General features: G+C 40.8%; 1 non-coding gene across 1 annotated transcript; it reads right to left on the bottom strand.

Moving 5' to 3' along the window:
- Window positions 1-7,934: 7,934 nt before the first annotated feature.
- Window positions 7,935-8,016, bottom strand: trnas-uga (transfer RNA serine (anticodon UGA)). The gene has a single exon. It is a non-coding gene; the product is annotated as a tRNA-Ser (tRNA).
- Window positions 8,017-9,769: the final 1,753 nt, after the last annotated feature.

The following is a 9,769-nucleotide window of genomic DNA, read 5'->3' as shown; positions in this document are numbered from 1 at the left end:
ATAGGTGGTTCTCCTCTGTTTTCCGAAGATCGCCTGTGCTGCAGTGTATGGTGGCTCGTTGGAATAGTGTTCTGACAAGCTTCGTTTGTGTGTGTTGGGATGGTTGCTGGTGCAGTTAAGTATTTGGACAGTGTTTGTCGTTTTTCTGTATCCGCAAGTTTGTAGTTCTCCGTTGTACATTCTTTCGACTGTGACGTCGGTTGCTCTCGGTTTCTTCCTCCTGGCACTCCATCCACAACGTCATAAACAAATACATATATCTAGATATCATCTATCACCCGCTCAGAAAACGAAAAGGAAATGACATCACCACAAACCTCACGAACCCCATCCAGGACAAATGTATAAATAGAAAGCAAGGAGACAGCAGTTTCGCTACACTTAGAGGTTCCACTGATGATGTTACCTAGCCACGTAATGATACGTCTGGATCTCAAACTTTCAGCTCAGTGAGCAAACCTACACTGCTTATGACATTTCAGTTCTGATCATTTTCGCTACAGACCAGTTTCTCCCTGTCCTACATTATTTGTGACAACGTGACAATTGTTCATTCAGCCCTCTATGCTGTTTTGTTCATACTTATCCTTGTATTCTAGTCCCTGTTTCCATTTGCCCCATACTTTTGCGTGTTCTGATATCTCCAGGTCAAGTGTAAATGGGATTATCCCTGTGATCTTAAATGACACAACAAATGGAGAGAGGTTTGACATGGTCTCACTGTGTTGAAATACCATTGATGAATCGATCCAGTTTTTCACCCACAGAGGGAGTCACACAGGCACAATCCCAACAGGGGCAGAGGTTTGAGAAGATTTGTAGCACCGGTTGAGTTTCTGGAAGTAGGCAAACCTACTTCCAGAGGGGAAGACGTCTTCAGGTTCTACCAATTCCTTGTCTTTCACGTCCGTGAGTTTCTCGGAAAAAGGCAGCTTTAGGTGGAATTCCAGACACTTCTCCAGACAATGTGAACCGTTGAAGTGAACATGGACAGTGCGCTTAAATAGTCACACACGGTACTCATGTGTAACTTGCAAATTCCAAAAAACCCACAAACCCAAACCCAATATGATAGGATAGCAGTCGGCAAAAACAAATCATCAGGCTAAACAATTGACAGATGACACACTTCCATGTCGCGTCTCTTTCTAGTTTTGTCCCGTCGCACGTGCATCTCCCTCTGAGTGCCAGGCTGCGAGGACAAAGATCTGTTTTACACAAACGCAGGCAGTATGTGAAGGAAGGACCAGGGTTATATAACACGTTGGTTATTGAGAAGCGAGGGAATTGCACTCAACTGGTCTATGATCAGGATTTTATCTTCCTGATTCCCCAAGGAACTAATTCAAGGAATGTGCACTGTAAACCCAGTCCGAACATTCCAATGGATATCCTGTCTGACAGAAAGATCAGGGGGTAGTCGAATCCACTTCTTCATGCCTCGGGTATATTTTGCAGACGCTGTCCTTGCACTTCAGCATAGGAGCTCACCGCAGTGGATCACAGATTTCTCCAGCACAGAGAATGTCTTTAGGCCTATTTGCTCACTGTTCTCGACTCATTTACCAACACTTGGCTCATTGGTCTTATGAAGATATCGGTGCACCTTTCAGAGACTTAATAGTAGCAGAACCACCGGACACAGAACGAAGTGTTCTCAAAACGCCACAACGTAACACTGGGTTGAAGAACTCAATTATATCATTGCCTGGAAATGAAAAACAAATTTGCATTCGGCCAACCAGTTTAAAATATACCCTGAAAAAAATTAATTCCAAACAAGTTTGATTTGATTTTATTGACAATGTTAAAAGCCAATGAAACAATCAGATGCTCTTGGGTATAAGACCGGAAAAATTGAACAGTTCAGAAGAGAACTGCTAAGATCCAGCATTTAGCAGACTGCTGAGAAATATCTCTTAAAAGTAACTTTTGGTTCAGTAATTGGTGACGCAAAAATTGCAAACAAAGGGAAAAGAAGACATTGGAAGCTCCGAAGATAAGAACCTACTGCTGCTCGTTTTTAAGATGAGAAGTGTTGTTTGTCGATCTTAGTGGGGAATGTATCGGACTCGTATTATCGAAGGGAAGTTAAAAGATAGTTTAGAGAAAGAAATTGTCAATAGTGTTTCGTTAAATATTCTCTGCTATATTTTCAGAAATGGCGTTGTCAATTTTTACTTTAAGTAGCCCTCAGCCACTCGAAATTTTAGATTCCTGCAAGGGATAATTATTTTCTGTGTTGCTGGTTTAAAATTTCACAGGAGTATTTACCTTGTGTCCTAACAATCTTGGAGATCGTCCTGGATTTGAACCTGTTTGGACAACTTTGAATAGATTTTGGGAAACGAAAATTCCCAGCAAATTGAAACACTTCCAGATTAGTATACTAGATCTTTAAATAAAACGCAAGTGAGACAAAGCGATTATATTTGGAGACTTGTGGTTGATTAAATATAAGAGAGAGAAATGTCTTAAAATTGCAACAGACGTTCTGAGATTTGAAGATGTTTCTCAAATTTGCCAAGAAAGTTTAGAATGAAAGAAAATGCCATACTTTTAGTATTAGCAAATAAGTTAGATTTGGGATTAACCACGGACAAAATAAAATAGTTGAAGGAGTTACACAAACACTAAGCTGTGACGGAAAAACAACTTAGTGCAGTTGAGGTAGAAAAAATTAAGTTAGTCTCGAGGAAAATGGAGTGAGAAGATAAACAAAGCGAGAGAGAGGAAAGCGAGAGGGAGAAAGAAAGAAAGGGGGAGAAGAATGAGAAAAGTGAGAGACGAGAAGGAGAGAGACAGAGAAACAGAGAGAAGGGAGATAGAGAGGGAGGAAAAAGAGAGAGAAATTCCTTCGATGAGCAAAGGGAGATAAGAAAGGAATAGAGAAGAGAGAGAAGGAAAGAGAAAATTTGAACTTGAGAAGTTGCGAATTTGTCAGCAAAGTCAAGTTAACAGGATGGAAATTAAAAGAGAAATTAGTGATATATGTAAATGTGTCACAACTCCACAACATTTTGATGAGGATGATGTTGAAGCCTTCTTCATTTCAAGGAAAAACATGGCTAGGCAGATGGAATAGTCCGAAGATTTATGGGTAATGCGAGTTCAGACTAAACTCGAAGTCAGAGCGAGGAAGGGATTTGGTATGATATTACATGAGGTGTGAAAAGATTATGAATGATTAAAATAGGCTACTTTCAGTGCTTCTGAACTGGTACCAGAAGTAAATCGAGAGCGTTTCTGAAACACTGGTCAGACTTATGTTGAGTTAAAAAGAAATAAACACAACACTCTTGATGGATGGATTCTTATTTGGATAAGGAGAGGATATTTCAGGGTATTAGAGAGATAATTCTGCTGGAGGAGTTCAAAAACACACTTTTAGAGATTGCAAGAATTCACGTGGAAGAAAAAAAGATTTCAGAAAGTCAGAAGGGGAGCAGAATTAGTAGATGAGTACATGCTGGTGCATAAGACAAGCTTTTGAACAGATATTCGTCCTGTGAAGGTTCGAAATTGGCAGAAGGGGAGATTCTGCATTACTAAACCAAGAACCGGGTGCACTTGGAAGATATGAGAGCAGGAAAAAAAAGTCCAAGAGAGTGGAAAGGAGGTGAAAGGCCTCAGCTGTTTCCATTCTGGCAAAGTTGAATACGAAAATACACAGTACTTGTCGTTAATTAAAGGTGTTGTGGAAAATAGAAGTGTTTAAATAAGCTAAACTGGTGGCATTAATATAGGTAATACATGAGACTGCAAGAAGAGCTGAGAAGCTGCAGACGGATGTGCAGCCTCGGCAGGGGCTGGTTATGCAGTTATTACCTGATCTCTACAAAGAATCTGCCGCTGTGGTAACGTTTACTCAGAAAGAACAGGGGAGAAGAACAAGAAGCTATAATTTTGAGAGTGACAGGATCTAACCAGTCGCTGGTAGTAAGAGATGGGCGAATATGTACCCTTTCATATCTGTTTCCCATGAGTGTCGTAATTTGTGGGATATATGGGCAGACATTTAGCGTTCCCTTATGTAAGATCAGGTTGCAGCGCCAATTTATGCCGGGGAAATTTACGCTGGGCGTGATAGACAGAGTGTCAGTTCCATGAATTCAGTTTGTGCTTGGAAATGATTTGGCAAGATCCAATTTGGAAGTGACTCCCCTTATTGTGGAGAAACCCAAGGAAGACGAAGAAACTGAGGAGTTAAAACAGAAATATTTTTTCTATTTTCCCAGACTGTGTGTTAAACAGATCCCACTCTCAATAGTCACATCACCAAGTGACAAGTAAACAGAAAGATGAAGGAGTTGAGTTGAGGTCAGCTGATACACTACTTGATATGATTCGTGTAGTGGGCCGAAGTACACAAGACTGTGTTGCAGCTACCACATAGAGAGGAAGTGTTATGCGTAGCACATGAACTACCTATAAGGGGTGACCGAGGGTTACGACACACGCAAGCTAAATACTAAACATTTCTATTGGCCTGGAATGCACACGGGATGTGGTTTTCTTGTTCTGACAGTGTCACATATGTCAAATGGCAGGTAAGCCTCAGGCGGCAATAAAAACGCGCCTTTGTTACCAATTGCCGCAGTTGGAGAATCTTTCAGTTGGATTATAATTGATTGCGTGCATCCCCTCCCAAGAACTAAATGTCATAACCAGTGCTTGTTGACGACAATGGATGTGCTATCCATATTTCCAACGGCAATTCCTTCCCGGAGTATCAAGGCCACAATTCTGGTAGAGGAGTTAGTAGCTTGCTTCACACGCTAAGACCTAACTAGTCAGATTCAATTGGACTAAGGGTCAAATTTGACTGCTCGACTGTATAAGGAGGTTATTGATAGCTGAGATACAACACTTTAAATCGAGTGCATATCTTCCTGAATCCTTGGGAGCTTTAGAAAGATGGCTTAAGACCTTGAAGACCATGAAGAGAGCATACTATCAAGATTACCCGAATCATTGGGAAATGATATCCCATTCGGATTGTTTGCCATTTAGAATGTTCCAAACGAATCCACTTCGTCAATTCCTTTTAAGTTCATATTCGCACATGAAGTGATTGCCCTTTGGAGTTAATTAAAGAAACAAATGACAGGGTCAAAGTCGAAGATCACACAATTAAATCATGTAATGGAATTGAGGGAGAGACTAAATTTGTCGGTGATTCAGCAAAACAACACCCAAAGGTGGCACAGCGTAGGATTACGCAGGTGGCAGATAAAAATCTGGGACTCAGAGGTTTTCCCAAGGGGATAACTTGTCAGTACTGTTACCAATCATAGGTGATCCCTTTAAAGTTAGGTTTAGTGGTCCCTGTGAAAAAGTTGAGTCAGTTGAACTATTTAGCAAAGATGTCAGATAGAAAATAAAACTGTATTGGGTATGTCATGTGAACATGTTGAAAACGTATTACACAACAAAGGAAGAACTGGAGGAAGAGTTGTTCGTTACTGCCCAGCAGAGTGAGGAATCGAATTCAGTTGCTTTGAATTTTGATGGACCTCAAAACAGATTCTAAAATGATGAAGTCCTTGAGGATTGGGATGGATTAGAAAGCTGTCTGTCTCAGGAGCATAGAAAAGTGTTGAAAGATTTTTTATTCCTACAGAGTCAGGGCACATGCAAGAATCACATGGGGAGGACGAAAGCAATTGAACACGAAGTAGATGTAGGGAATTCTGCTGCGATAAAGCAGTATCCCTCTCGACTTAATCGTCTCAAAAGCTGACAGGACAAGATGCAGGTGAACACCATGCTTGACGAGAACATCATTGAACCAAGCCAGAGCGCGTGGAGTTCGCTGATTGTCTTAGTTACCAAACCAGATGATTTGTGTTGAATTTTGTGCGGATTATGGAACGGTCAACGCCGTTACAAAATCGAACTTATATCCAATTTCTAGATTGGAGGACTGCATCCAGAAAGTCGGACAAGCCAGTTACATCACCAATTCGGGCATAATGCGTGGCTACTGGCAGGTACCGTTGTCAAAGTTGGTGAACAAATCTCTGCGCTTGTAACTCCATATAGGCTATATCAGTTTAAAGTGATGCACTTTTGAATGAAGAACAAGCTCGCCACACCCAAAGACACTTGTACAGATTTATGGCCGGGTTGACAAATTGTGTAATCTATTTAGGCGATGGAGTGATCCTTAACAATTCAAGGAATGATCACAAGGGTCTGTTGGCAGAGATCTTTGAACCACCACGAGAAGCAAAACTGATGACAGACATAAATAAAACAGAATTCACGAAGGCAAAGGTGATGTTCTTGGGATGTAACATCGGTCATGGCAGGTTGAGCACCCTCCGGAACATGAGGACGAAGACTTCTGAGGAATTGCCATGATCAACATCGAAGAAAGAGTTTCTTTAATTCTTCAGACTCAGCGGACTCTATCAGAAGTCTGTTCCAAACTATACTAGTGTAGTGGCATCGTAAACCGATTTGCTGAAGAAGAACACTACTTTTCAGTTGACAGTAACATGCCACGTGGCAATTGACCATTTGAAGTCGATATTAACCACTAAACCAGTATTACCTACGCCAAACGTCTAAAAAACTTTTAAGTAGCCATCGATGGTCGTGACGTTAGAGTTGGAGGTGTACTCCAACGGGAAAAATGAGCATGGGGAAGAACTGCCAGTTGATAACTTTTCATAGAAAATCAACATCTATCAGAAGAAATGCTGCACAATCGAAAAAAAAACTATTGAGTTTGGTACTGGCGTTACAAATTTAATGTATGTGCCATGAACAATGGATCGGAGAGGTTATGTACACAGACCACAATCCGCTAAAACGTTGTATATATGTAATAATATGAGACTATCCCGTTGGCTTCTTATGGAAGAGACGTTCACTTTAAAAATCGTACATGTTGTGGGTCAGTAGAATGAAATCACAGACGCGTTATCGCAGGTTCAACTGATGGTGTTCAGATGGGATTGTCTTTATTTCATGTTTTATATGTATATATAGGAAAAAACAAAGTCGAAAGTGTATAAAATTTATCGATATGTTCGGGTAAAATATTTAAAAATTAAAATGAAAACATATCTTCATTATGATGGTTCATTGTTTCCTATAGAGGCGCGGTGTTTTAAACATATTAGTGCACGTTTAAGAGATTTAAAAGCAGCAGAACAACTAGACACAGAAACAAGTGTTCCCAATAAGACAACAACGTAATCCTGGGTCGAAAAATTCTATTAGTTCATTGCCTGGAGACATAAATAGCTCGAGTTTGGCCACTCAGTTTAAATTTTAATCAGAAAATATATAAATTTCAATTCAAATTTTAATTGAGTCTCTTGAAAGTCTTTAAAAAAAACAGGGACCCAATCAGATGCTCTGGGGTATGAGACGGGGGACATTGAACTGTTGAGAGGAGGACTGCCAAGACCTTGCATGTAACAATCTTCTTGAAAAAATATATATCTGGAAAATAACTTTTCGATCCGTGAACTTTGACACAAAATCTTTGACACAGGGACAAAGAAGAGACAGGAAGATCCGAAGACACGAACCTACAGCTGCTTAGTTTGGATAAAGAAGTGCTGTTCTGTAAACCTTAACTGGGAGTTTTATCTGAATAGCATTATCGAATGGAACATCAAAATGTGTAATATAAATACATTGGTCTGTTAATTTATCTCTCTTTTACTTAAGAAATGAAGTGCTGAATTTTTACTTCGTGTAGTTCTTGGCCAATAGAATTGTTGCAGATTCCTGTACAGCATAAATCGTTTTTATGATACTGGTTTTATTGTAAGCTGGAGGGTTTACGCTGTGTCGTAACGAGTCTAAACAAATTTGGCAAAACGAGTGTATAACTGTGCAGTTCATTGAGTGAACTGGAGATTTGCACCATTCATGACCTGAGTCGCCAAACGTGAAAGGCTACCCAAATTCTCCGTAGTTGACAGGATTCGAACCTGCGTGGGAATGCCCCAATGGATTTCAAGTCCATCGCCTTAACCACTCGGCCACAACTACAAATGGACGGACTGGGTTCTCATTTGCAGGTCTCTGTCCCTGGGGAGCTTAGCTGTAGTGTATCATTGTTTGGTTATTTGAATTCAAAACCCACAGCTTTCAAATCGATGAAATGTCGGGACAAAATGCGTCTGGGTGTTTCACCCCGATAGGTGGGATCTATAACCAGCTTAAACGACGGCGGAAAATACAGAAAAATACTCAGCAGGTTGAACCGGATCTGGGTTGGGAAAAGGCGATTCAACGTTTCAAAACTTTTTCAGAACGTAATCAGAACTCCGTTTTCTCCCAGTAGTACTGACAAACCTGTTGACATTCCACAGAATTTTCTTTTTTTTCAGATTCCCAACATCCACAATCCTTTGCATTAGCCATTAAAACGACAGAAATTCCTTTGCGATTCTGGATAAGATTCCTGTTTGTGGAACATTTTCCTGACCACATTAAAAACCCGGAGCTGTGCAGGAAAGAAAGCCAATGAAGTATGAGCAGTGAGAGATCCGACCCTGGAACGTCCCAGAACACCAACCGTTCGGTTAATGGATGAAAGTGTTGACCCATTACGCAACTGAGACGGGTTAACTTACTCATTGCACGATCCAAAAACAGGCTTTTCACGAATTCAAACTTCAGCCCGTCCTTCACGAAGTGATTGATGTCCTGTATCAGTTTTTCTTTTGCAAAATAAATCCTGGGACATACACTGCAGTGAATCCTGTACCCGCTGGAAACACATCCATGTCACAGCAACCAACGTTTCTACAACAGGAGTCCTGCTCTCTTCGAGTATTTTTTCAAACTTATTTGCACCCCAGTCTTCTGGTGGTCTCGTAGCCGTGGCGAGGTTTGAACTCCTGACGCGCAGGAATGAAAATCCTTTCAATGTCTCAGATTGGTTGATGTCGAGAGAACAACACAATCAACGTCGCGGCCTCTGAAAGACTGGCTGTGTTAAGTTGGATATTCCATCTTCATTCACCTGTGGTTTCGCTTCCCAAAGAGATTCGAAAGCTGCGGACATGCGTTTATTGTTATTTTTCCTTGTTTTTTTTTAACCTGCCAACTGGCCATATTTTCCCAAAACCTCTTCGCAATCCTCCGCTTGCATTATGTCCAGCGATGAGCAAACCCCTTTTGTCGATAAATTACTGAGGTTGGGATTCTTCTCTTTGGAACAAAGAAGTTTAACTGGAGATTTTCATGGTCTGTTTATAATGATGTCGGAGGGCGCAGTGCGGATGGGTGGGTTGATGTTCTGGAGGAAATTTTGACAACGATCAGTGTCAGTTTCCAGAGGACTGCGGCTAAAGATATTTAATGAAAAACGAAATTTGCGGAGAGTATATAGAGCCTACTCTCAAGGGAACTGTTAATCGTTTAAGACACAGATGAGGAGGACATTCTGTCTTTCAGAGAGTAGCAAATCTGCAGAATTCTTTACAATGAAGGGCTGTCAAGGCTGAGTATAATCAAGGCTGAGACGGCCGCACAATTAGTCAGTTTGGGGATCAAGAAGAGTGGGGATAAGGTGGACAAGTGCCGTTAAGAATGAACCAAATCAGACATGACCTCATTAAAAGGTTGAGCAGACCTGATGGGATGAATGGCTTCCATATGTTCCAATATCTTATCTGTCATTTGGAAACTGCGAGAGACAATTGTGAAGAAAGAAATTGCAGGACGTTGAGAAAAGTTGATTGGAGTCAAACTGAGTCAACATCATTTGTTGAATGGATAACACACTTGACAAATT

This window comes from Hemiscyllium ocellatum, unplaced genomic scaffold (genome assembly GCF_020745735.1).
Source record: "Hemiscyllium ocellatum isolate sHemOce1 unplaced genomic scaffold, sHemOce1.pat.X.cur. scaffold_462_pat_ctg1, whole genome shotgun sequence".
In the NCBI taxonomy this organism is placed as follows: Eukaryota; Metazoa; Chordata; class Chondrichthyes; order Orectolobiformes; family Hemiscylliidae; genus Hemiscyllium; species Hemiscyllium ocellatum.
Note: the sequence above shows the minus strand (reverse complement) of the source record. Positions and strands in the feature narration are given on the sequence as shown.